Source organism: Pan paniscus, chromosome 2, assembly GCF_029289425.2.
Source record: "Pan paniscus chromosome 2, NHGRI_mPanPan1-v2.0_pri, whole genome shotgun sequence".
Lineage (NCBI taxonomy): Eukaryota > Metazoa > Chordata > Mammalia > Primates > Hominidae > Pan > Pan paniscus.
The window spans coordinates 133,542,522-133,569,029 of NC_085926.1; the positions used below are offsets into that span (position 1 = coordinate 133,542,522).

A 26,508-nucleotide genomic window follows, 5' to 3' on the forward strand; every position below is an offset into this window, starting at 1 on the left:
AGCTGAACAAAAGGTAGCAGAAACCTCTGTAGACTTAAATGTCCCTGTCTGACAGCTTTGAAGAGAGTAGTGGTTCTCCCAGCATGCAGCTGGAGATCTGAGAACAGACAGATTGCCTCCTCAAGTGGGTCCCTGACCTCCGACTAGCCTAACTGGGAGGCACCCCCCAGTAGGGGCAGACTGACACCTCGCACAGCCGGGTACCCCTCTGAGACGAAGCTTCCAGAGGAACGATCAGGCAGCAACATTTGCTGTTCAGCAATATTCGCTGTTCTACAGCCTCTGCTGCTGATACCCAGGCAAACAGGGTCTGGAGTGGACCTCCAGCAAACTCCAACAGACCTGTAGCTGAGGGTCCTGACTGTTAGAAGGAAAACTAACAAACAGAAAGGACATCCACACCAAAACCCCATCTGTATGTCACCATCATCAAAGACCAAAGGTAGATAAAACCACAAAGATGGGGAAAAAACAGAGCAGAAAAGCTGAAAATTCTAAAAATCAGAGTAACTCTCCCCTTCCAAAGGAACGCAGCTCCTCACCAGCAAAGGAACAAAGCTGGACAGAGAATGACTTTGACAAGTTGAGAGAAGAAGGTTTCAGACAATCAAACTTCTCCGAGCTAAAGGAGGAAGTTCGAACCCAATGCAAAGAAGTTAAAAACATAGAAAAAAGATTAGACAAATGGCTAACTAGAATAACCAGTGTAGAGAAGTCCTTAAATGACCTCATTGAGCTGAAAACCATGACACAAGAACTACATGATGGATGGGCAAGTTCATCAGCCGATTTCATCAACTGGAAGAAAGGGTATCAGTGATTGAAGATCAAATGAATGAAATGAAGCAAGAACAGAAGTTTAGAGAAAAAAGAGTAAAAAGAAATGAACAAAGCCTCCAAGAAATATGGGACTATGTGAAAAGACCAAATCTACGTCTGATTGGTGTACCTGAAAATGACGGGGAGAATGGAACCAAGCTGGAAAACACTCTGCAGGATATTATCCAGGAGAACTTCCCCAACCTAGCAAGGCAGGCCAACATTCAAATTCAGGAAATAAAGAGAATTCCACAAAGATACTCCTCGAGAAGAGCAACTCCAAGACACATAATTGTCAGATTCACCAAAGTTGAAATGAGAGAAAAAATGTTAAGGGCAGCCAGAGAGAAAGGTCGGGTTACCCTCAAAGGCAAACCCATCAGACTAACAGCGGATTGATCGGCACAAATTCTACAAGCCAGAAGAGAGTGGGGGCCAATATTCAACATTCTTAAAGAAAAGAATTTTCAACCCAGAATTGCATATCCAGCCAAACTAAGCTTCATAAGTGAAGGAGAAATAAAATCCTTTGCAGACAAGCAAATGCTGAGAGATTTTGTCACCACCAGGCCTGCCCTACAAGAGCTCCTGAAGGAAGCACTAAACATGGAAAGAACAACCGGTACCAGCCACTGCAAAAACATGCCAAATTGTAAAGACCATCGATGCTATAAAGAAACTGCATCAACTAACAAGCAAAATCACCACCTAACATCATAATGACAGGATCAAATTCACACATAACAATATGAACCTTAAATGTAAATGGACTAAATGCTCCAATTAAAAGACACAGACTGGCAAATAGGATAAAGAGTCAAGACCCATCAGTGTGCTGTATTCAGGAGACCCATCTCACGTGCAGAGACACACATAGGCTCAAAATAAAGGAATGGAGGAAGCTCTACCAAGCAAATGGAAAACAAAAAAAGGCAGGGGTTGCAATCCTAATCTCTGATAAAACAGACTTTAAACCAACAAGGATCAAAAGAGACAAAGAAAGCCATTACATAATGGTAAAGGGATCAATTCAACAAGAAGAGCTAACTATGTTAAATATATATGCACCCAATACAGGAGCACCCAGATTCATAAAGCAAGTCCTTAGAGACCACATAGTTGGAAGTAAAGCAGTCCTCAGCAAATGAAAAAGAACAGAAATTATAACAAACTGTTTATCAGACCACAGTGCAATCAAACTAGAACTCAGGATTAAGAAACTCACTCAAAACCGCTCAACTACATGGAAACTGAACAACCTGCTCCTGAATAACTACTGGGTACATAACGAAATGAAGGCAGAAATAAACATGTTCTTTGAAACCAATGAGAACAAAGACAAAACATACCAGAATCTCTGGGACACATTTAAAGCAGTGTGTAGAGAGAAATTTATAGCATTAAATGCCCACAAGAGAAAGCAGGAAAGATCTAAAATTGACACCCTAACATCACAATTAAAAGAACTAGAGAAGCAAGAGCAAACACATTCAAAAGTTAGCAGAAGGCAAGAAATAACTAAGATCAGAGAAGAACTGAAGGAGTTAGAGACACAAAAAACCCTTCAAAAAATCAATGAATCCAGGAGCTGGTTTTTTGAAAAGATCAGCAAAATTGATAGACCACTAGCAAGACTAATAAAGAATAAAAGAGAGAAGAATCAAATAGATGCAATAAAAAATGATAAAGGGGATATCACCACCAATCCCACAGAAATACAAACTACCATCAGAGAATACCATAAACACCTCTATGCAAATAAACTAGAAAATCTAGAAGAAACAGATAAATTCCTGGACACAGACACCCTCCCAAGACTAAACCAGGAAGAAGTTGAATCCCTGAATAGACCAATAACAGGCTCTGAAATTGAGGCAATAATTAATAGCCTACCAACCAAAAAAAGTCCAGGACCAGATGAATTCACAGCCGAATTCTACCAGAGGTACAAGGAGGAGCTGGTACCATTCCTTCTGAAACTATTCCAATCAATAGAAAAAGAGGGAATCCTCCCTAACTCATTTTATGAGGCCAGCATCATCCTGATACCAAAGCCTGGCAGAGACACACAAAAAGGAGATAATTTTAGACCAATATCCCTGATGAACATCGATGCAAAAATCCTCAGTAAAATACTGGCAAACCGAATCCAGCTGCACATCAAAAAGCTTATCCACCATGATCGAGTGGGCTTCATTCCTGGGATGCAAGGCTGCTTCAACATATGCAAATCAATAAATGCAATCCAGCATATAAACAAAACCAAAGACAAAAACCACACGATTATCTCAATAGATGCAGAAAAGGCCTTTGACAAAATTCAACAGCTCTTTATGCTAAAAACTCTCAATAAGTTAGGTATTGATGGGATGTATCTCAAAATAATAAGAGCTATTTATGACAAACCCACAGCCAATATCATATTGAATGGGCAAAAACTGGAAGCATTCCCTTTGAAAACTGGCACAAGACAGGGATGACCTCTCTCACCACTCCTATTCAACATAGTGTTGGAAGTTCTGCCAGGGCAATCGGGCAGGAGAAAGAAATAAAGGGTATTCAATTAGGAAAAGAGGAAGCCAAATTGTCCCTGTTTGCAGATGACATGATTGAATGTTTAGAAAACCCCATAGTCTCAGCCCAAAATCTCCTTAAGCTGATAAGCAACTTCAGCAAAGTCTCAGGATACAAAATCCATGTGCAAAAATCACAAGCATTCTTATACACCAATAACAGAAAAACAGAGAGCCAAATCATGAGTGAACTCTCATTCACAATTGCTTCAAAGAGAATAAAATACCTAGGAATCCAACTTACAAGAGATGTGAAGGACCTCTTCAAGGAGAACTACAAATCACTGCCAAGGAAATAAAAGAGGATACAAAGAAATGGAAGAACTTTCCATGCTCATGGATAGGAAGAATCAATATCATGAAAATGGCCATACTGCCCAAGGTAATTTATAGATTCAATGCCATCCCCATCAAGCTACCAATGACTTTCTTCACAGAATTGGAAAAAACTACTTTAAAGTTCATATGGAACCAAAAAAGAGCCCACATTGCAAAGACAATCCTAAGCCAAAAGAACAAGGCTGGAGGCATCACGCTACCTGACTTCAAACTATACTACAAGGCTACAATAACCAAAACAGCATGGTACTGGTACCAAAACAAAGATATAGACCAATGGAACAGAACAGAGCCCTCGCAAATGATACCACACATCTACAACCAACTGATCTTTGACAAACCTGACAAAAACAAGAAATGGGGAAAGGATTCCTTATTTAATAAATGTGCTGGGAAAACTGGCTAGCCATATGTAGAAAGCTGAAACTGGATCCCTTCCTTACACCTTATACAAAAATTAATTCAAGATGGATTAAAGACTTACATGTTAGACCTAAAGCCATCAAAACCCTAGAAGAAAACCTAAGCAATACCATTCAGGACATAGGCATGGGCAAGGACTTCATGTCTAAAACACCAAAAGCATTGGCAACAAAAGACAAAATTGACAAATGGGATCTAATTAAACTAAGGAGCTTCTGCACAGCAAAAGAAACTACCATCAGAGTGAACAGGCAACCTACAGAATGGGAGAAAATTTTTGCAATCTACTCATCTGACAAAGGACTAATATCCAGAATCTACAGTGAACTCAAACAAATTTACAAGAAAAAAACAAACAACCCCATCAACAAGTGGGCTAAGGATATGAACAGACACTTCTCAAAAGAAGACATTTATGCAGCCAAAAGACACAGGAAAAAATGCTCATCATCACTGGCCATCAGAGAAATGGAAATCAAAACCACAATGAGATACCATCTCACACCAGTTAGAATGGCAATCATTTAAAAGTCAGGAAACAACAGGTGCTGGAGAGGATGTGGAGAAATAGGAACACTTTTACACTGTTGGTGGGACTGTAAACTAGTTCAACCATTGTGGAAGACAGTGTGGCAATTCCTCAAGGATCTAGAACTAGAAATACCATTTGACCCAGCCATGTCATTACTGGGTATATACCCAAAGGAATATAAATCATGCTGCTATAAAGACACATGCACACGTATGTTTATTGTGGCACTACTCACAATAGCAAAGACTTGGAACCAACCAAAATGTCCATCAATGATAGACTGGATTAAGAAAAAGTGGCACATATATACCATGGAATGCTATGCAGCCATTAAAAAGGATGAGTTCATGTCCTTTGTAGGGACATGGATGAAGCTGGAAACCATCATTCTCAGCAAACTATCACAAGAATAAAAAACCAAACACCGCATGTTCTCACTCATAGGTGGGAATTGAACAACAAGAACACTTGGACACAGGAAGGGGAACATCACATACCGGGACCTGTTGTTGGGTGGGAGAAGGGGGAAGGGAAAGCATTAGGAGATATACCTAATGTAAATGATGAGTTAATGGGTGCAGCATACCAACATGGCACATGTATACATATGTAACAAACCTGCATGTTGTGCACATGTACCCTACAACTTAAAGTATAATTTAAAAAAAAAAAAGACCAAAAAAAGTGTACCCAACAACAAAATGGTGAGCATTGTACCCAATAGGCAATTTCTCAACCTTCACCCCTTCCCACCCTTCTACCTTTTGAAGTCTCCAACATCTATTATTCCACTCTGTATGTTCATGTGTACCCATTGTTTAGCTCCTGCTTATAAGTAAAGAAATGTTATATTTCACTTTCTGTTTCTGAGTTATATCACTTAGGATAATGCCCTCCAGTCTCATCCATGTTGCTGCATAAAATATTATTTCATTATTTTTTATAGCTGAATGGCATTCTATGGTGTGTGTGTGTGTGTGTGTGTGTGTGTGTATCATATTGTCTTTATCCAATCATTTGTTGATAGGCAGTTATATTGGTTCCGTATTGAAATGGTTTGGCTGTGTCCCCATCCAAACCTCATCTTGAATTGTAGTTCTCATAATCCCCAGATGTCGTGGGAGGCACCCAGTGGGAGGTAACTGAATCATTGGCGGTGCTTACTCCCATGTTGTTCTCGTGATAGTGAGTGATTTCTCATGAAATCTGATGGTTTCATAAGGGGCTTTTCTCCCTTTACTCAGCACTTCTTCTTCCTGCTGTCATGTGAAGAAGGGCATGTTTGCTTCCCCTTCCACCACGACCTAGGTTTCCTGAGCTTCCCCAGCCCTGTGGACCTGTGAGCCAATTAAACCTCTTTCCTTTATAAATTACCCAGTCTCAGGCAGTTCTTTACAACAGCATGAGAACAGACTAATACACACATCTTTGCTGTTATGAATAGTACTGCAATAAACATGATTGCAGGTATCTTTTTGAAATAATGATTTGTTTCCCCTTGAGTATATACCCAGTAGTGGGACTGCTGGATTGAATAGTATTTCTATCTTTAGTTCTTTGAGAAATCTCCTTGCCATTTTCCATAGAGGTTGTACTAATTTACATTCATACCAACAGTGTATAAGTGTTCCTTTTTCTCTGTATCCTTGCCAACATCTGTTGTTTTTTGACTTTTTAATAGTAGTCACTCTGACTGGCATAAGATGGCATCTCGTTTAGTTTGAATTTGCATTTCTCTGATGATTAGTGATGTTGAACATTTTTTTCATATGTTTGTTGGCTGCTTATAAGTCTTCTTTTGAAAAATGTCTGTTCATGTCCTTACCCACTATTTAATGAGATTATTTGTTTTGTTCCTGTTGAGTTGTTTGAGTTCCTTGCTGATATGGTTTGGCTGTGTCCTCACCCAAATCTCATCTTGAATTGTAGCTCCCATAATTCCCACATGTCATGGGAGGCACACAGTGGGAGGTAACTGAATCATGGGGGCAGGTCTTTCCCATGCTGTTCTCATGATAGTGAATAAGTCTCATGAGATCTGATGATTTTATAAAGGGGAGTTCCCCTGCACATGCTCTGTTGCCTGCCACCATGTAAAACTTAAAAATAAGTTTGGGGGTACCAGTGCAGATTTCTTATGTGCATATATTGCATAGTGGTGAAGCCTGTGATAAAAGTGTACCCAACAACAAAATGGTGAGCAGTGTACCCAATAGGCAATTTCTGAACCTTCACCCCTTCCCACCCTTCTACCTTTTGGAGTCTCCAGCGTCTATTATTCCACTCTGTGACTTTCCTCCTCATTTGCCTTCTGCCATGATTGTGAGGAATCCCCAGCCATGTGGAATGGTGAGTCAATAAAACCTCTTTCCTTTATAAATTACCCAGTCTCAGGTGTGTCTTTATTAGCAGTGTGAGAACAAACTAATACAGTAAATTGGTACTGGTAGAGTAGGGTGCTGCTGTAAAGATACCCAAAAATGTGGGAGCGGCTTTGGAACTGGGTAACAGGCAGAGGTGGAACAGTTTGGAGGGCTTAGAAGACAGGAAGATCTGGGAAAGTTTGGAACTTCCTAGAGACTTGTTGAATGGCTTTGACCAAAATGCTGATGGTGATATAGACAATAAGGTCCAGGCTGAGGCTGTCTCAGATGGAGATGCGGAACTTGTTGGGAACTAGAATAAAGGTCACTCCTGCTATGCAAAGTGACTGGAGGTGTTTCACCCCTGCCCTAGAGATCTGTGGAACTTTGAATTTGAGAGAGATGATTTAGGGTATCTGGCAGAAGAAATTTCTAAGTGGCAAAGTGTTCAAGAGGAAGCAGAGCATAAAAGTTTGGAAAATGTGCAGTCTGATAATGCAATAGAAAAGAAAAAAACATTTTCTGGGGAGAAATTCAAGCCTGCTGCAGAAATTTGCATAAGTAACAAGGAGCCAAATGTTAATCACCAAGACAATGGGGAAAATGTCTCCAGGACATGTCAGAGACCCTTGTGGCAGTCCTCCTATCATAGGTCTGGAGGCATAGGAGGAAAAAATGCTTTCATGGGCCGGGTCCAGGACCTCCCTGCTGTGTGCAGCCTAGGGACTTGGGGCCCTGTACTCTAGCCACTCCAGTGTGGTTAAAAGAGGCCAAGGTACAGCTCCAGCCATGGCTTCAGAGGATGCAAGCCCCAAGCCTTGGCAGTTTCCACGTGATATTGAGCCTGTGGGTGCACAGAAGTCAAGAATCAAGATTTGGGAACCTCTGCCTAGATTTCAGAGGATGTATGGAAATGTCTGGGTGCCCAGACAGAAGTTTGCTGCAGGGTCAGGGCCCTCATGAAAAACCTCTGCTAGGGCAGTGTGGAAGGGAAATATGGGGTTGGAGGCTGCACACAGAGCCCCCACTGGGACACTGCCTACTGGAGCTGTGAGAAGAGGGCCACCATCCTCCAGACCCCAGAATGGTAGATCCACCAACAGCTTGCACTGTGCACCTGGAAAATCCACAGACACAACACCAGCCCAAGAAAGCAGCCAGGAGAGGAGCTGTATCCTGCAAAGCCACAGGGGCAGAGCTTCCCAAGGCCATGGGAGCCCACCTCTTGCATCAGCATGATCTGGATGTGAGATGTGGAATCAAAGGAGATCATTTCAGAGTTTTAAAATTTGACTGCCTTGTCGGATTTTGGACTTGCATGGGGCCTGTAGCCCCTTCATTTTGGTCAATTTCTCCCATTTGGAATGGCTGTATTTACCCAATGCCTGTACCCTCATCGTATCTAAGAAGTAACTAACTAGCTTTTGATTTTTCAGGCTGATAGGTGGAAGGGACTTGCCTTGTCTCAGATAAGACTTTGAACTGTGGACTGTTGAGTTAAGGCTGAAATGAGTTAAGACTTTGGGGGACTATTAAGAAGTCATGATTGGTTTTGAAATGTGAGGATGAGATTTGGGAGGGGCCATGGGTGGAATGATATGGTGTGGCTGTGTCTGCACCCAAATCTCATCTTCAGTTGTAACTTGCATAATTCCTACATGTCACGGGAGGCACCCAGTGGGAGGTAATTGAATCATGGGGCAGGTCTTTCCATGCTTTTCTTGTGATAGGGAATAAGTCTCATGAGATCTGATAGTTTTATAAAGGGGAGTTCCCCTGCACACACTCTCTTGCCTGCCACCATGTAAGACATGACTTTGCTCCTCATTTGCCTTCTGTCATGATTGTGAGGCCTCCCCAGCCATGTGGAACTGAGAGTCAATTAAACCTCTTTCCATTATAAATTACCCAGTCTTGGGTATGTCTTTATTAGCAGCATGAGAACAGACTAATACACTTGTAGAGTTAGGATATCAGACCTTTGTTAGATAATAGAACAATATAGGAAAATGTCATTATGACATGAGGTTAATAATAGATTCATCAAGACACCAAAAGAAAACAAAATTTAAAGTAACATAAATTATAATACATTAAAATAAATTCTGTTAATCAAAAAATAGCATTGAGAAAGAGAAAAAGATAAGTCACAAATGGAAGCAGATACTTATAATATATACATAACCAAAAAAGGATTTGTATATTTAACACATAAAGTACTCTTACAAATAAATAAGGAAAAGGCAAACACCCAGTGGAAAATGAACAAAAGATGTATAAGGCACTTCACTAAGAATAAATTCTGTAAAGCCAAAAAACACATGGGAAGTTATACAACCTCATTAGTAACCAGAGAAATAAAACTTTAACCTATGAGGATATACAAATATCCATTCAACAGATTGAAAATAATTTAAAGTCTAACAGCACTAAATGCTAGGAGGATGTGGAGCAAAGGGAATTTTCATATACTGTCGGAAGACATAAAAATTGGTTTAGTCATCTTTGACTAGGTTTATGAGAAAACTAGGTCTTTCTATAAAGCTAAACATGTGCATACTTCATGACCCAGCATCTCTACCCCTAGGTCTATACTCTTGCATATGTGCACCAAAAGAACATGTGCAATAACATTTATGAAAGGGTATGTACAACCCAAATGTCCACCAAAGTGAGAATGGATGAATAATATATAATACAGATTAATAATGTCTTATCCAAAACACTCAAAATGAGCTTTTTTAAATTTTAGAAAGACAATAGAATGTATGTACACATATGTATACATATACATAAGTATAAACACATACATATATGCATGTAAGCATACTTCAGAAATATTAGTTCAGTTCCAGACCACCACAATAAAGCACATATAACAATAAAATGAGTCACATAAATTTTTAGGGTTCCCACTGCATATAAAAGTTATGTTCATACGATACTGTAGTCTAATAAGTGTACGATAACATTATCTCTAAAAATGTACATACCTTAATGGAAAATATTTTATTGCTAAAATATGCTAATAATTGTCTGAGCCTTCAGCGAGTTGTAATCTTTTTGCTGGTTAAGGTCTTGTCTGTGTTGATGGTTGCTGACTGACCAGGATGGTGGTTGCTGAAGGTTAGGGTGGCTGTGGCCATTTGTTAAAATAAGACAACACTGAAATTTGCTGCAACAATTGACTCTTCCTTTCATGAAGGATTTTCTGTAGCATAAGATGCTTTTTGATAGCATTTTCCTCAGAATTTCTTTCAAAAGTGAAGTCAATTCTTTCAAACAATGTCACTCCTTTATCAATTAAGTTTATGTTATAGTCTAAATTCTTTATTGTCAATTCATAGCATTGAATTCAACATTCATAGCATCTTCACCAGGAGTAGAATCCGTCTCACAAAACCACTTTCTTTGCTCATCCGCAAGAAGCCACTTCTTATCTGTTCAAGTTTTTTGTCGTTGTTGTTTGTTTGTTTGTTTGTTTGTTTTTGAGATGAAGCCTTGCTCTGTCTCCCAGGCTGGAGTGCAGTGGCGCAATGTCGGCTCACTGCAAGCTCCGCCTCCCAGGTTCATGCCATTCTCCTGCCTCAGCCTCCCAAGTAGCTGGGACTGCAGGTGCCCACCACCATGCCCGGCTAATTTTTTTGTATTTTTAGTAGAGACAGGGTTTCACCATGTTAGCCAGGATGGTCTCGATCTCCTGACCTTGTGATCCACCTGCCTCGGCCTCCCAGAGTGCTGGGATTACAGGCGTGAGCCACCGCACCCAGCCCTGTTCAAGTTTTATCATGAGATTGCAGCAATTCAGCCACATCATCAGGCTCCACTTCTAATTCTAGTTTTCTTTCTATTTCCACCACATCTGCAGTTACTTCCTCCAATAAAGTCTTTAACCCTTTAAAGTCATCTTGAGGGTTGAAATCAACTTCTTCCAAACTCCTGTTAATGTTGATATTTTGACCTCCTCCCATGAATCACAAATGTTCTTAATGGCCTCTAAAATGGTGATTCTTTTCCAGAAGGCTCTCAATTTGCTTTGGCCAGATCCATAAGAGGAAGCTCTATTTATGGCAGTTTATATTTATTTATAGCCTTACAAAATGTATTTCTTAAAAGCCCTGGGATTCTCAGAATGATAGATGATCACTGGCTTTAACTTAAAGTTATCAGCTACATTAGCCCATAACAAGAGTGTCAGCCTGTCCTTTCAAGCTTTGAAGTCAGGCATTGGCTTCTCTCTAGCTATGAACCTCTGAGATGGCATTATCTTCCAGTCAAAGGCCATTTTGTCTATAGTAAAAACCTGTTGTTCAGTGTAGTCACATTCATGGTAATCTTAGTTAGATCTTCTCGGTAACTGCTGCGGCTTCTACATGAGCATTTGCTGCTCCACCTCACCCTTTTATATTATGGAGATGGCTTCGTTCCTTAAACCTCATGAACTGACCTCTGCTAGCTTACAATTTTTCTTCTGCAGCTTCCTCCCAACCCTCAGCCTTCACAGAAGTAAAGAGAGTCGGGCCCTTGCTCTAGATTAGGCTTTGGCTTAAGGGAATGTTTGGCTGGCTGGTTTGATCTTCTATACAAACTACTAAAACTTTCTCCAGACCAGCAATGAGGCTGTTTTGCTTTCTCATTATTCACGTGTTCTCTCAAGGAGCACTCTTACTTTCCTTCAATAACTTTTACTTTGTATTCACAACATGGCTAACTGTTTGATACAAGAGGCCTAGCTTTCAGCCTATTTCAGCATTCAACATGCCTTCCCTCACTAAGCTTAATCATTTCTAGCTCTTGATTGAAAGTGAGAGAAATTCAACTCTTCCTTTCACTTGAACACTTAGAGACCACTGTAGGGTTATTAATTGGATGAATTTTAATATGTCATATCTCAAGGAATAAGGAGTATGAAGGAGAGGGAGAGAGAGAAAGGAAAAGCTGGTTGATGGAGCAATCAGAACACACATATTTATAGACTAAATTTTCTGTCTTATATGGGCATGGTTCATGGTGCCGCAAAACAATTACAACAGTAATTGTATTTTTACAATTACTATTACAATACAATAGTAACATCAAAGATCACTGATCACAGACCACCATAACAGATATAATAATTTAAAAGTTAGTAATATTGTGAGAAATTATAATATTTAATTATCTGTGACACAAAGACATGTGTCACAAAGATATGAAGTGAGTACATGGTGTTGGAAAACTTGCTAGACACAGGGTTTCCACAAGTCTTCAATTTTTATAAAATGTAATATCTATGAGGCACAATAAGTGAAGTAAAATAAAATGAGTATAATATGCCTGTATATATACATACTAGATAGATAATGTATATGCATATACATATTCAAAATACAAATATACATTTGTATAACACAAACACATACTCAGAATTTACACTTATAAAATTTCCACAGTATAAACATACATTTTCACACTAACTTGGATCAATAAATACCTTAATAGTTCAAGTCAGGTTCTTTACTTTTAGAATTTTAGAGATGGAATAGTGTCAGTCACATGATGAAATACTATAGAGCAAAGAAAATGAATAAACTATAGCCATGTGATCAACATCAATGATTCAGAAACATAAGTGAAAGAAGCAAATCAAAAATAGCAAAATGAGCAGTATTTTAATTGAGATATGTGTAATTGTGGCAACACTGTAAAGCAAATAAAGCAAGGCAATGATTAAAATGGATATTTCTAGAGAGAAGAAGAGGTGATCAGGGAGTATTGGTTACTCTCTTCAATTTAATTGTAAATATATTTTTAAATTATATATACAAACATATATGCTTTTATACTATGATACATTTGATAATAAAAAGTTAAAGACAAAAAGCTATCGATTTTTACATATTGATTTTATAATGAGCCACCTTACTATTCTTTTATTGTTCCTAATAATTTTTCTGTCAATTCTCTTGGTTTGTATGTGATAGCATGAACTGCATATACTGATAGTTTTGTTTTCTCCTTTCTAATATTGATGCTTATTTCTCTTTCTTATCATTGCATTGGTTGTTGCTTCTAGATCAATGCTAAAATAACAGGAATAATCTTTCTTTTCTGGCACCCTTAATGAATTGCCTTCTGTAGTATCTTACTATTAAATATATAAAGAATTTCTGCATGATAGAACTCTCTCAAGATGAAACAGGTCACCACTTGGAAAGACAGGCAGCCAGTCTATGTGAACTAGTATTTTTGTTTATTGTTTGCTTATTGATGCACATTATGTGGGGACCACTGACATTATCCCATAGTCCCCATGGGGCCAAGTAGAAGGGGCTACAATGGAGCAAGCACTGTTTGTATTCTGGAAGGCAGACACTGTTGCTCATGAGCTCACTCAAAGGCCAGGCCGAGTGGCATTCTCCTCAGAGCCAGGAGGACTGAGGTCAGGCTCACCTTCAATTACAATATTGGCTGGCTCACAAACAGGCTGGAGGGAGTCCTCCGTCTTAAACTAGACACCTGCATGACTGTGACAGATCTGTCCCCACAGCCCATTCTCTGAACAGAACACAGCTGAATCCAGGACAAACACCTCTCTCAAAGGGTCTGTGTTTCATTTAATAGAGTTCAAATCGAGTGTCTAGAAACCTCGATTCTTTTTTATTTCCAACTGCAGGGACTCCCGGGCTCCCTTTCTGCCCACATCTCAGGACTTTCTCACCTTAGAAGTCTGCTGCTACAGGGGCTCATCAATTGTTCTAAAACAGTGCCCAAGATGAGTGTTGAAGCCTGGCTGAAAATGTCAGGGCCTGTGTGTATGACACACCTGCAGAACTTCCAGGTGGATGGCGGGTTGATAATTGCTTCCAGAACCTGTATGGGCAACAACATTGAAACTTCTTAAAAATACAGATTCAGAAGTCCCTCCCCAGGGTAGTAGAATTAGAATCTCAGATGATGAGCCCTGGGAATCAGTTTTTAGTTAGCTATTACTACATAACAAACCACCTCAAAACTCAGTGGCTTAAAGCAGTAAACATGTATTATTTTTCATGAATCTATTTGTCAATTGAGTAGCCCTTCTGGTCTCACTGCTTCTACCATCCACCCCATTCTATTGGCCAAAGGAAGCCATGAGGCTAGCCCAGATTCATGGGGGAAAGGGAATAGACACTATGTCTTCACAGGAGGAGCTACAAAGTCCCTTTGTCAGAAGCATGGGTATTTGGAGGGGTGAAGAATTAGAGATAATTTTGCACTCAATCTGTCCCATATCTGCCCTGGAAGCCTAATGCAGGCAGCCTGGCATCATTCTACAGACCATCAATGTATCCCAGGAATAATGGCACCCTCTCAAGATGTCCACAGAGCAGACTGCTCCAGGCCGCCATCATGTCCCTTACTGTGGGCCTTAGTGAATTTCGCCACATCCCAGAGTCTGTGCCTTGTTGCTAGAACCAGAACCTTAAATCTTGTCAGCACTGCAAATGCAATCTTGGGCCTGGCTGACATCAACCAACTCAGAAAGGTCTTGGTTCTTACCATCCAAAGGTCCAGCAACTCATTTACATAGAACATGGAACCAACTCTCCAGACTTTGGGTCAGCATTCTTTCCCTATAAGCAAAGAAACAGGAGAAGACAAATCAGAACCAGAAGGTTGCTCTATGTATCAATTGGACTTGAAAAAGTCCAATAACTTTTTCAGTTACCTCTGATGGAAACACAGCTCAAACTGACTGAAGCAAAGACAGAAAGCATTGGTTCACACAATACATTTGTGTAGGTCTGTCTTTAGGCCTATCTTGACCCAGGAGCTCAAATGTGCCTTCAGTAGTTGGTCCTCTCCACCTTTTGGCTCTGGTGCTGTCTGCACTTCATTCTCAAGCTGCATTGGGATATCCAGCAAAGCCAGGCTTATATCTTCACAGGTTCAAGACCAACAGAAAAAGAGGATATGCTTGTCTCTCAATATTCCAGAAAAATCTCATTTTTTCTTATTGACCCTGACTGGGTCACATAGCTATCGCTAAACCAATCACTGTGATCATTCATATTCTAATGAGGACATATTGACTATAAATAAGATCAATAAAAACTTTACTGTGTTAGCAGTGATAGGTGTTACAGGAAGAAATACAGCAGAGAAGAATAGGGAATGTCATGGAGGGGACTCGATTTTATGTGGAGTGGCCAGAGGAGACATCACTGAGAAGTGAAGGTGGTCTACAATGCCCCTCAACTTTAGCTTTGTCTGATGTTTCCTCATTGTCAGATCTGAGTTATGCATTTTGAGCAGAAATACCACAGAAGGATGGTGTGTCCTGCTCAGTGTGTCTTATTAGAAGGCACATGATGTCAATTAGTCCCTGTGGTATAATAAGAAATCCATTTGGTCTTTGCCCTGGTTTCCTGACACAGACCTCCTAAAACGCTTGGAATTTCCTGAGTGATAGGAGCATCTCTTATTATTCATAGGAAGCCCCTGTTTTAATCATACCTGAATTTATGCTAACAAGGTTACTTGGGGTGGGGCCTCCTAGCTGCCTGGTCACCAGAATGACCAAATGATTAAAGGGTTGAACTGTACAGCCCATCCCAACTTTCAGGAAGGGGAGTGGGGGAGCTGAAGATTAAGCTCTATAAAGACTCTTGAAGGAGATATGAGGAGCTTCCAGGTTGGTGAATGCATCCAAATGCTAACCCCAACTCCATGGGACAGAAGCTCCTGCATTTGAGACCCTTCCAGACCTTGCCCTATACACCTCTTCATCTAGCTATTCATGTCTACCCCTTATAATAGCTTTTATACTAAACCAGTAAGTGTAAGTGAAGTGGTTTCCTGAGTTCTGTGAACCATTCTAGCAAACTGTGGTTGTAGAAGAGAGGTTGTAGAAACCCCCTGAATTTAGAGTCAGTGAGAAGTATCAATAGTCCAGGACTTTTGACTGGCATCTGAAGTGGGGTTCTCCTGTGAGCCTGAGCCCTTAATTTGTGGGATCTGCCCTAACTCCAGGTAATTAGTGTCAGAATTGAATTAAATTGTAGGACACCCAGCTGGTGTCCAATAATTGGTTGGTATTGGGAAAAAAACCCACACATTTGGTGTCAGAAATGTTCTGTGGATAGAAACAGATAAGAGTCCTATTCCAAGATGTTAACTGTGATCACTTGGTTCAGGTAGTGTCTACCAGGTTTCTCCACTGTAATATTTCTATTTTTCCCTTTATAATCCTCTAAGTATCTTGTGGAGAGACACTTAAAAATTATGTTAATATCCTCTTTCTTATCAAACTTTCACCCACTGGTTTTAACTTTTTAAAGTTCCTAGAGGATTCAAATTGTACAGCCCTGTACAGGCTGAGAACAATCACTGGAGCTTCCCTAGCCCTGAGTCACTCTTTTAAAAGTAGGGGAGAGAAATACTACACAGGCTCCACATGGAATTCACCTGATGGTGTGGGCCACAGAGGAAAGCAGACTGTTAAAACATGGCCTACTGTGCCTAAGCACTGTTGGGGGTGCGGGGGAGCAAGACTTCGCTGCCCTCTGGCTGCAGCAGGGGAAGCAGGACACAGTAGCCAGGAGGTAGATCCCACATAGGGTGACCAACTGTGCCAGTTCACCCAGGACCAATGAGGTGCCTGAGATGCCAGACTTCCAGTGCTAAAACCAAGAAAGTCCCAGGCAAACCGTGAAGTGGTCACCCTACCAAGTCATTTTAGCTTAGATATACTTAGTGCTCAGCAACCAAGGTCTATGCCCAGATGTAACCCTGAAAGCCAGGTTGAAGATAATTGACTTAAAAAACTGATCTTTAACAAATTGATAGGCCTAGAAAGTACACAGCAAGGTTGCTAGGGGCAGCAGGAATCTGTGTTGTAGACAACTGGGATACAAGCCACGTGGAACTGAAAGAAATCCATGAACTCAGTTGACCCTTGACTGACATTAAACAGAAAATGGAGATGAGGTGCCCTCCCTCCTCTAAGCTCCCACACATTCCCCACCATCAGAGCTCTGACAGCCATCAGAGGACACAGGCACCAAAATGGTGGTACCTACCCCTCCACCCTCCTCTGCACATATATACACAATATACAATTATATAAAGTGTGAGGAATTCTAATAAAATTCTCATTTCCTCCACTTTTCTCACATAGTTGGTAGCCCCACATGCAGGTGCTCTAAAGGTGCATCTGGCCTGCCTTAGGCTCACTCAGCCCTGCTCCTCACACTACAACAGTTGCTGACCTGTGTGGTTTCTGCTCAACATTAGAACTTGCCAAAGGACAGACATTCTGCCAAGTCACCTCCATATTCCCACCCAGTACTGGGCACATGGCATGAAACAGATAACATTTTCAAATTTGGTGATTTAAAGAGAATTTAATAAAAGGCTATTTATAAAGATGTGAGCAGAGTTTAGGAGAGTGGTTCTCAACCTTGCTGCACATTAAATGTAATGTCCTCAGGAGTCTTAAAAATGACTACTGCCTGGGTCCCATCCCCAGGAACCTTACCCAATTAATTTAGACCTGTGCTGTCTGATAAGGTAGCCAGTAGCCCCGTGTAGTCACTGAGCACTTGCAATGTGGCTAGTCCAAATCAAGATATGATGTAAGTATAAAGTATTCACCAGATTTTGAAGGCTTGGTACAAAGAGAAATAAGGAATACAAAACATCTCCATCATATTTTAAAATAACTTCTTGTTGAAATGATAATGTTTAGGTTATGCTGAGTTAGAAAAAATAATTTCAAAAAGTAATTTGACCTATTTCTTCTTACTTTTAGTAATGTGGCTACTAGAATCTTTAAGATTACTATGTGGCTCAAATTATATTCTGATGGACAGCAGTGGTCCAGAGTATAGCCTGGGCATGAGATTGAAATTTTTTAAAAGTTCCCCAGGTGATTCTAATGTGCAACCAAGGTTAAGAAGCGCTAGTTCAGAGAAATCACAGAGGATAATGCAGTAGCCTGTGACTGACAGCAGCAGGTAGCTGTTAGGCCTTCCAAGCCTGAAAGGGCAATAGGAGGGAGTAGTTACAGGAACATAATTCCTCCAGAGGGTAGCTCTATGAAGGGAGCTGCCTGACAGGAGCTATGGTCTTTAGTAGAAGGATGAAGTAGGCTCAAAGTCAGTAGGGGAGAATCTGAGGAAGTAAACACCCTTATCTCTTTGTCCTCCTGCCTTTGATCCCCCGCTAGAAAAAACAAGGTTGGAAAGGGTGGGGAGAATGGATTTGAAGAAGCAAATGGAATATTCCCAGTACAGGCACTTAAAGAATGTTCTGGAAATAAAGGAAGAGCCCACGAATAAAACATGTAAGTGCTTACAGGAGTAGCACTGAACATAGGTAGGCTGTAACTCTGAACCTCTCTTGTCCCGAGTCCAGGAATAACGTCCAGTGAGAAATGCAATCAGCAGCATTTGAGTTGCCCAGAATAGTTTTCAAAGCTAAGAAACTCCTGGACATTCTCTTTACTCACAAACAGTAATTTTAAAGTCCTTGAGTATTTTCGTTCCTGTAGAAAAGATATCGACTAATAACACCAATAACCCACAATAAATTTCTATTTATTGAGTGCTTATCATGTGCCAGGCACTGTGCAAAATGCTTCACTTAAATTATAACACAGTGTGGCTCTATACTTTTTCCCAATTCCACAGTAGAAAATATATATTATCCATCAAGATGTAAAAATGTAAAATTGTCTCAATTCCTCCTGAGTCCCCAAAGGTGAAAAAGAAAACATTTGATGACAATTATCCTCACATTCCAGAGGATAGCAATCAATGCTCTTGTGGGTTGTGCTAAGCTATAGTTAAACCAGGTCTGCCTGCATTCTGGCTGAAGGGACAGTGGCTACCTGAGGCATGTCCTTCTCACACTGATCACAGGAGTGCAGGAGAGCAAGCCAAAGCACTCAGGCACTTACAAAGCTCTGCTTGCCTCATAACTACTCTCATTCCATTGGCCAAGTTCAAGAATCAATGAGGTGGTAAAGTACACTCTGTCGATTGTACTGAAAAAGCGCATGGCAGAGGGAGGGAGTAAAGAATGAGATCAATAATCCAATCCAAATAATAATAATAACAATCTAGTAATCCAAGGAGAGGAAAAAACAGTTGACCTCCCCTCCCTGCTCCAGGCTTCCCAGTCCAAAGCAGCCTGAGTGTGCTCAGAGAGGGGAGATGTTTTAACCCTGACAAGGGTGTGGAGTTAGACGATTAGGACACTGGATAGAATATTCTCATTATTTGAAGTGGGACATTTTTGACACTAGAACTGGTCAGAGGGAAATTTGTCATCTGAGAATTACCTAAAAATTATGGAATTTGCCCCAGATTCCACCTAAGGATCAGGCAAGAACAAATCTACACATCATGCTGAAATGAGCTGTGGATAAAAGGATGGGTTGCCTGCTGGTGGAATCCCCATTGAGTCCAGATCATGCAGCAAACCAACCACATATGCTTTTTTACCAACCTCCCACTTGACAATTTTAATTTGACATTATTCAGATAGCACTCCAACATCTGTGTCTTTAGAATGTTTATTTAGTTTAATATGCTGTAAACACAGTCTGAGAAAAACTATTTCCAAGAGCAGCATTTAAAGACCGTCTTTACCCACCTTCAAAATATTTTCAGGAAAAATGAAAATCAGAATGTTTTCAACCATACCCAAAAGAAATCTGTTGTGTTCTAGTTAACATTCACAGAAGGGGAAAGAAAAAGTCTGTCACAAATACAAAGCAAAAAAAAAAACACTGTTCTGAAGCCAGCAACCATGAGGTTTATCCCTCAGACACTTGGAAAAACCTCCCCCTCCTCGGGAAAGCTTTCTTGAGGTAAGAGGAACTGCGATGGTGATTAAAGGTATCAAAAGGACTCATTTTTCCCTTCTGGGACTTGTCTAATAAGACATAAACTAGATAAAATCAAGTGTATTGAACCAGTTCTCTCGGCAGGCCTATGACATAAAATGACTCTCCCTCACTCTCCTACCTACCCCGTGAGGAAAAGCACCTGTGCCAGAGGCCACATGGAGGAAGTCACTTTCTGTTGTGCTACAAATGTAGTCATACTGCTAGGAGTCAAAGTGTTCACTCCAGTGAGTTCTAGGAAGTTCTAGGAAGTCTAGCCCATTTCTCAATCAGATTTCACCTCCCTCTGATGGTCCTATAGTCCTGACCTGTTAAGATCAATTTCCTTTATCTGCCCATCCAAAACCACTGATAAATAAAGACAGGTTTATTTGCTAAGGGATGTGGCCTTCCTGTCTGATCTTCCTCACTGAAAAATGACAAGCTGATGCCAAAGCACTGGATTTACACTTTATTCCCTCTGTTTCAACTCACATTCCCCAACCTCATGTGAAATTCTTCTCTTCCATTTCTCAGATAAGAAAAGTCAAGTTCTCTCATCACCAGATTGAGCTTCTCAAAGACTAATACTTTGTCTTGTTCACCTCTGTATCTTCAGTCCCTGGCACACTGCCTGGCATTGTATGCATTCAGTGTTTGAGAACATGGAAATAAGTAAAGGATCCTGGGTCAAAGAGGAGGTGCCTGCATTTTTAGCTGATTAAGGGGCAACCAAGAAGGAAGGGCATGACCAGCCCTGCTAACAAAGAAGGGCATGGTGTGATTTCTGCATAGGATTTCCCCCTCTTTTCCCCTCCACCCAACCTTTTTGGTGCCCAAGGGCCAGTTGAAACAAGTAAAAGGAGTAAAGAGTTCTATTGGAGGACAACCCTGAGCCATTACGGTCCCTGCTTCCCCATTTATAGTCAGGGCTGACTTCAAGGGCATGCGACCTGTAATATCTCACAGGACCTAGCACTTAGAGGAGACCTACACTTGGTTTAATGCTTTGTGTTGCCTCCTGGAAACTCTTAACAATTTTTTAATAAAGGGCCCTGCCCTGTGTTTTTGTTTGGGGGGCCTTGTAAAATGATGTAACTGGTTCTGTTTACAGTACAGTACAGGGAAGTAGGGAAGGTTGGGAAAGTAGTGCTAAGGTTTCTCCCAACAAGGACATTCCAGGTGTCTGTTGCTTTCACTGGAATCCTTAGAACACATACAAAGCATCCTCTGGGGGCCCCCTCAACTGATCACCACCTCCCTCCAGTATTTGTGAGCCTGAACCCTAGAGTGCTTTTCAGTATCTGACTCCTATACTCATAGGTTTAAATGGAGAACAAAGAAGTTGACCTATCTTACTTTCAACTTTGCTGCTCATATTTATTTATAATTATTTTCTCTGCTAGATAAGAATATTTTATTAGAATTTTCAGTCATAATATTTCCCCAAAGAAATGCATATATAATACACACAAAAGCCTTTACTTTTGTGTTAGACATTGCAAACAATCCCACTTCTCCTGTATCTATTTTGATTTTGTTTTCCTCAGAATTGTCTGTCATAAACAATTCTAAAATAGAACTTGTTCATCCTCAGTAATTCCTTGTTCTTTAGCTGTTGCTTCAGATAATCATATTTCCAGGGCAGCTTCTTACGTGGTCACACTTGCTATGATGTAATCAATCAAATGAAGACTCACAGAAAAATTCATTAACTCAGCAGAGAAAAGCCTCCTTCCAGGTGCTTAGCTGAGTTATTAATATTGGAAGTAAGTACTGAATTGATGATCTGTAGAAAAACTTCTAACTAGACATTGTTTTTAAAATTTGATTTCCCCATCCCTAATGAAAGAACTGCTTATTCTATATTTCACTGTATAAAACTATGTTGAAGCTGTACTTTCATTCTAATATCTGTTTTAATGAAAGCCTGATATATCTTTATTAGCTGTGGGGTGTTTGAGACCTACTTTTCCAATACACCAGTCTGAAATCAGAAACTACATGTTTAACATTTGTTCAAAAATTATTGTTCCCTTTACTTGTGCTTTCATTTGGCTTAATGTCCAAAAGAAATTATTGATATCCACAATAGGCAATAATATTGACTTCACTTAGTTTTCCTCAACTATTTTTGGGCTGGTATTGTGAAGATCAGCCATCCCTCCATTGCTAGGTCTCATCTGGCAGGAAATTCTGGCCACCTCCTGCCTAATCTTTGTCCCTAAGTAGCAGCCAGAGTCTGAGTCCAGGCAGAGCACTGTGGGGAAAGGCCAGCAAGGTCACCTGCCTGGAGGAGCTCAGCACCGTAAGAGGAGGCACTCCCTGAGAAAGAAGGAAGGACAATGCCCTCCTCCAAGTTCACTGACCTCACAGTAGTCCAGGCCCAAGGGTGGACACATGGAAATGGACAGGCAATGTGACAGCTCCCTCCCAGCATTTTCCCCACCTCATCTCTTGTCTCAGTCTCAGATCCACTCAGCTTCCAAATACAAAAGCCCGTTTGTAACCAAGGAGGTGGGAGGTTGGCTGGGGGGCGGGTGTGGTCAGTGTCTCACGGGGAAAAGTTTGGGGAATGTTTATCCATCTTTGTTAACATCAAGATGTTATTCCTGCCTCACATGCAGTTACAAAGCCCACATATGTGGGTTCATTGCCCCAGTTTTCCTAGCATAGTTTGATTCCTAGGAATGTTTTCATATCCGTCAACTAGCCGAAGGCCCCAAAATGCAGTGATTCTGTGATTTGAGGGTCACATGAAGAGGTTTCTCTGTTATTTTCTGTCTCTCAGGGAAGATGACACGCGGTGAGCAGGCTGTGGCTGAGGCAAGCAGGGGACCCAGCCGTGGCAGCTGTGGGGTAGTAGCGAGCAGTGAGGATTTCTGCGCTCAGCGTGTGCTTTAATACATCATGTATGCTCATCATACCAAACCGCACCCCATGCTTCTGCGGATCTGTTCAAAAGATCTGTTTTCCAAATGTTTTCTAAGTCTGACAACTCTCCAAAAGTTTACTACGAAATAGCAGAATTCCTTTCTTTCTTCTTCTTTCCTTCTCTCTTTCTTTTTTCTTTTAGCAAGAGCACTTAAGCAGCGTCACTTTTATCAACAAAAGTAATAAAAAATATTAATGAAGGATTTGTTTTCCACAGAATTTTTTAAGATTTTCGTCTTTTGTCTGTGAATCTACAGATTCTAGAACCCTTTTGTTTTGCAACATCTCTCTCCCTCTCCGTCTTCTTCTCTCTCTCCTCGCATTCTGAGGAAAGGGAGAAAGACAGAGTTGTTTAGAATGGGCAGCCAGCATTTGTAAGCTATTTGCTCTCTTTCTGTAGCAGCTGAGATGAGGCTCAGAGAAAACTCTCTGAAAAAGCAATTTGTCGGGCACCCTCATTTTACAAAGAAACTAAGGTTCAGAGAGTTTATTCTTCCTTCAGCACTGTTGCCATCAGCCTTCCTTGCCCACATTTCCTACTCTCTGAAATACAAATGCGAGTCACACACTGGGGGCTCTCTGAGCTTCAGCTCTGCCTACCTTTCCAGCCCATCATGTACGTTCTGTTGCCCGGGCTAAATTTCTATTTCTCAGGTACCCAGCATATTTTTCTCTTTTCACGCCATTTCTTAGAAAGGTCCCTCTGCTGAAAATGTCCTTCCTCCTTCCCCACTTCCTCAAGTTTCAACTTCCTTCATCCCTCAAGGTCCAAGTCAAATGCCATGGCTTCCATGGGCCTTCTGTGACCCCTCACAGACCCCCCGAGAAAATCATGTTTCATCTCTTAACCCACGCCAGGCCAGATGCTGGGATACTAGATTCTAAGTTAAATGGTATGCTGTTCTCACATGTGACATGTTGGCATTTTTGTGACATGTCCCAAAAAATACCAGCTGGGCTGTCTGGGGGTTCTCAGGAATGCATAAACTCTCCGGGGGAAAAAAATTTCTGCTCTACTAATCCTGGAGCAGGCTCCTTTAGGTTGCCCATGTATGAAACAGCTTGACTTTAAAATAAAACTTACTCAGTTTCTGCCTTTTGGCTTTCAATTTAGGCTAATATTTGAATCATTTTTCTTGGTCCACAATCACGGAATACACATATCTTGTATCTCACAGTCAGCAGTTACAGATGCTTCCTTGGAACCTCAATTATAACTTCTCTGGAGGATGGCTACCCATTTATTTGAAGTGTCCACAGGTCTTCCCAAAGTGCTCTTTGCATATATTGTGTAGCTTATATTTTAAGTCAGGCCATCCCAAACATGCCCTGTAACATCATAAATTTTGAGCCACCAAGCAGAACGCTGGAGAATGCCTCTTGCCCAGGATGAATTGTAAAACAAATGCTCTCCAGTGCAGCAGGCCTCCATGCACTGCAGGCACACATACCATCCTGGCACCAGGACACCTGACAGAGCCCTGCAGCAAAAGCACATCCAGGTTGTAACCAAGAAATGGGCCCTTGTTTCTTCACAAGCCACCCAGTATTCTATGTTTGGCTTTCTCATCTGAGGCCTCAGATGCCCTTAGCCCCAGGATGTTGTTGCTAGGGGTTTTAAGTGATAAACCAAATTATCCACCACAGCCACAACCTGGTTTCTTTCTGGCGAGTCTTTTTGTTGTTTGTTATTTTTTTTTCTTTGTGCTTCAAAAAAGAGAGAACACAGAATTGATGTTACTCCTTTTACATACTCAGAAAGACCACAACCAGCTTTCCTGATCTGTGTTCCATTTTCAAAAGAGGAATATAAAGGAAAAGACTTTGAAAGTAAATACATACTCTTCTGAAATTTGTAAAATATCAGTGATGTTCATGATTTTTAACCAAAAGATAACAGAATGGGATAAGGTGATAAATAGTGCAAGCAGTACTATAACTCTTAAAGAATAAAAAGAAAGAAATGAAAAGAAAAAAATAACCCATCACTAAGAATCTTAAATTCTGAAGGAGTTTTAAAAGATCTAATAGGAGATGAGTACCTTCCAACTGTTGTCATCCTGCTATTGTAACCTGAGCCCTCTCAAGTTTTCAGACTCCAAAATCAGATCTAATTAAAAGAAAATGGGAAAGGACTCAGAGCCTTTTCAGCTCTGGAGAACATGCAGACAAATAAATTAAAAAGTGGGAGAAGTGGAACTAACCCAATAATCCGTGAAAAGCTCATTTCCCTCCCCACCGCCACGGATGCAACAGTGTCCTTCCTCCCTCCCCGTTCTCTGGTTCAGGGGCAGTGAGTGAAGAAATTGGCTAACAAGATCAGAAAATTTAATTACATTTCTGCCGTCCCCACCAAGAAGTTGGCTGTCACACTTCCCTTTTGCTGATCTTCAGAATGTGCTGTCTCTTATGAGTTTCCCATCTGCTTCCATTCCCACTCATCTCCCTACATCAGCTCAGGACAGTAGACACAGACACTTCAATTTGGGGGTTTAGGAGGATTAGATACAAAGATTAAAGAGGGCAGTAAGAAAAGAGAATGTCATTATCCCCTCATTTCCTTTTGTCTGCCTGAGACACTTTTGCCTTGGTCTTATCCCAAGAGAAGTATTGTGCCATCCCACAGGCTTAGTATCCTTGCATTCCAGACCTAAGAAGCCCTGAGACCCTTTAGAAGAAAGTGAAACCTCCATCAAAGTGTCCATTTTGCATGCCGACTCAAAGATATGAAAATGGCTCCCTTGAACACTGTTTCCAGGAAGATTCTAAAATGCTTTGGGCTCAAAATTAGCAAACACACAAAATAGCATGATCGAGTTGTGGTCTCCACTGGGGAACAGCTAGCATGCAGAATGGTGTCAAAACAACCAGGTTGTTGCCATTCCTGTCCTAGGACAACCAGAGATTTATGGCCAAACCTAGTATGCAAACCATTTGGGACACAGAACAAGTGTTTCCAAAATTCAAAATTTAGCTAGTTAAAAACGACTCTTTTGTTTGCTTTTCCACTGCTGGGTAAGATGAGGTAGCAGGATGAACTGTGCAGAGGTCCCTGGCATCCATGTGACTGAGGAGCTATTTCCCTTCACTGAATGTAGTCATCCCCTACATACATGGACCACCACACACACACACACACACACACAAAATCCCATAGTAGGGCAAGACATACAAACCCAAAGAAGTGACTGTGTAACTGCCTGCGGGGGCCTCTGGGACACCATGACTTGGCCTGGTCAGTGCTGGTGGGCAGAGAGTGCAGAGGGAAGAAAAGAAGCCAGCCAAGGACAGACAAGCAAGGATTAAATCATTATGAACAAGCAAGATGAAAGTTTTAAGAAAAAAGTTGTATCTGCTTGGATTCCATTTGGCTGCAGGCAATAGAACTCTGCTCTTGCCACCAAGGAATCCAGCAGCAGGCAGTCTAATGCTGCTGTGACTGCCTGGGGATGCTTTCAAGGACTCAGGCTGTGTCCAGCTCCTCCAGCTTCAGCCTGTGATTTTCATCCTCATGGCTACAAGAAGCAGGTCAACCTCTGTATTCCAGGCACAAAGAAGGGGAAGGGCAAAAGGGAAAGGTAAATTGTTTCCTCCTATTGATCAGGAGTAAAAGAGCTTTCCTGGAATCCCCAGCCAGCAGACACTGCTTACATCTCATTAACCAGATCTGAG

At 41.0% G+C, this 26,508-nt stretch overlaps 1 long non-coding RNA gene across 1 annotated transcript in view; it reads right to left on the reverse strand.

Annotated features, from left to right (window-relative positions):
* The window catches only part of LOC117979772 (uncharacterized), a 187,647-nt gene that overhangs the window by 46,711 nt on the left and 114,428 nt on the right, over positions 1 to 26,508 (reverse strand). Inside the window, exons 3-4 of the long non-coding RNA XR_010111656.1 lie at positions 14,571 to 14,644; positions 13,750 to 13,901 (exon numbers count right to left, since the gene is read on the reverse strand). This is a non-coding gene — a long non-coding RNA (uncharacterized LOC117979772). The remainder of the gene's footprint in view (positions 1 to 13,749; positions 13,902 to 14,570; positions 14,645 to 26,508) is intronic.